The sequence below is a fragment of the Curcuma longa genome, chromosome 9 (assembly GCF_044706935.1).
Source record: "Curcuma longa cultivar G26 ecotype Majalengka, Jawa Barat chromosome 9, ITB_CL_G26_1.1, whole genome shotgun sequence".
NCBI lineage: Eukaryota > Viridiplantae > Streptophyta > Magnoliopsida > Zingiberales > Zingiberaceae > Curcuma > Curcuma longa.
Genome location: NC_133869.1, coordinates 1,014,194 through 1,016,473, shown reverse-complemented (window position 1 = coordinate 1,016,473; position 2,280 = coordinate 1,014,194).

The window sequence follows — 2,280 nt, the reverse complement described above, 5'->3', positions numbered from 1 at the left end:
CTTAAATTATTAATTTGATTTCAAATTTTAAATTTTAATTTGATTTCAAATTTGAATTTAAGTTTTTGAATTTTAAATTTAAGTTTTAGATTTTGAATTAATTAATTTGTAGACTTAGTTTTAAATTAGGTTATATTTGTATTATTAATTAAGTTATGTTTTAATTATTAATTTGATTAAATTATTATTTATTATTTAATTTGACTTGTTAAAATTTACAAAATTATTTTCCTAAATTTTAGGATTTAATTTTAATTTTTAATATTTAATTTATTAGAATTATTCAATATTTCATAATTAAAGGGTACATAATTATAGTTAATTTTATTATTTAATTTTAAATTTTTAATATTTAATTTATTAGAATTATTCAATATTTTATAATTAAAGGTACAGAATTAATTTTTTATTTAATTTAAAATTTTAGTTGTTAAATTATTAATTTTAGAAGTTATCTTGATGGATTTTGAATTTTTCTTGTTATTAACATTTTCTTGATTATTTAATTTTAGAATTATTAAGTAAATTTGATTTATTCAACTTATCTTGATGGTTATCAATTTTATCTTATTTGGTTGAATTATTTTGAATTTTTAGATTTATTAAATTATTAAATTATGAATTATCTTGGTTGAATGAGTTAAAGACTTGGTCTAATTTTTTATTTATTTGAGATAAATCTAGTAATTAAATTATTTAATGGTTGAATTTGTTAAATTTGAATTAGTTAAATTATTATTTAATTCAGATTTTTTAATTGATTTATTCAAATTAGATGAATTTTCATTGTTGATAAGTTCTAAGTTTAAATTTTCTAATTTAGAATTATTTAAATTTGATGTAGTCAAATTATTTGAATTATCTAAGTTTGAATTATTCAAGGTTGAATTATTCAATTTATTTAAATTATCTAAATTTCCAATTTTAAATTTAAATTATTCAAATTTGAATTTTTCAAATTATCTAAATTTTTTAAATTATCTAAATTTAAATTTTTCTTTAGATCTAAATTTGTATTTTTCTTTAGATCTAAATTTTCTAACTTATCTAAATTTGAATTGGTCAAATTTACTTTTTCTATCTTATTTAAATTTTTAACAAGATTATCAAAATTTGCAAAAAAAAATTAAATCTAGCAAAAGTACACATACAACCTAGGGACATTTTTGTAATTTAAATGACTTACCGATAACGCATCCCCTATTTCTGACTTCTTCTTTGCCATCTTCATCTCCGAGCACAGGTTGTTATAGTGCCCATGTTTCTGTCACTTGAAACATTAGATATGATCTTTGTTGTTCCTCTAGGCTCTTGACATCGGTTGCTCCTTTGTCGTCGGCGGTGTCGTCCGAATCTTACGAGTAGGACACTGGTTTTTGTAGTGTCCTCTCTCCCTGCACTTAAAACAGATTATATAATATTTAAAATCATACCTTTCTTCCCCTCCATCTTTGTCGTCTTGCTCCCTTGGCGGTTAGTCCAATCAAGAGTGCGTCATCTCTGATATCAATTGTAGGATCGTTGTGACATGCTAGAGGGGGGTATGAATAGCGTGTTGTCGCTTTTTTGAAATCGTTCGTTCTATCAGAGAAAATTAAGCAGTTGATTAAAAAATAATACAGGGGACTCACGGATTTTTTACTTGGTTCCTAACCCTTAGGGTTAGTACGTCCAAGGCCTATGTGCGAGAGGCGCTCCACCCACTAGTGATTTCCTCTCTGAACTTTATTCGGAGGTGGAGAAACTCATCTTACAGTCCAAAATAAAGAAATACAATAAATACAGAAAAGGACAAGTAAGAAAACTAAACCAAACCCTTAATGCCGTTCTGGAAGTCCTGAGCGCACTCCTCCTGGATCTTCTCCGGTTGAACTAGCTTGGCCTCATTTGCGTTCCAAATCACCACTAGCAAGGAAGGATGGCTTCTAGATTGATATTTTGGTTGTGCACGCCCGCCCTTCTTTTATAGTGTGCTCAGGTCGACTTGACTCCATTTTAGGTCAACTCCACGTAGGCCACGATCCTCTTTCTCCGCGGTCTGAATTTGGCTTCAGGTCAACTCGAGTCCCTATTCAGGTTGACTCGAAGCTTGTTGGTGCAATCTTGCCCCAAGTGATTTGGATTTTAATGTTTGTCAAAAATGAGTTTAAGTTAGGCAATATTGGTGATCTAACTTGTGTGGTTTGAGTCCACAGGAAAGTCCAGGAATGGAGTCTTGGCATTTGGTGAAGTCCTGGAGGCGCGACCTCTTAGCAAAGGATGAAGTCCCAGAGGTGCGGC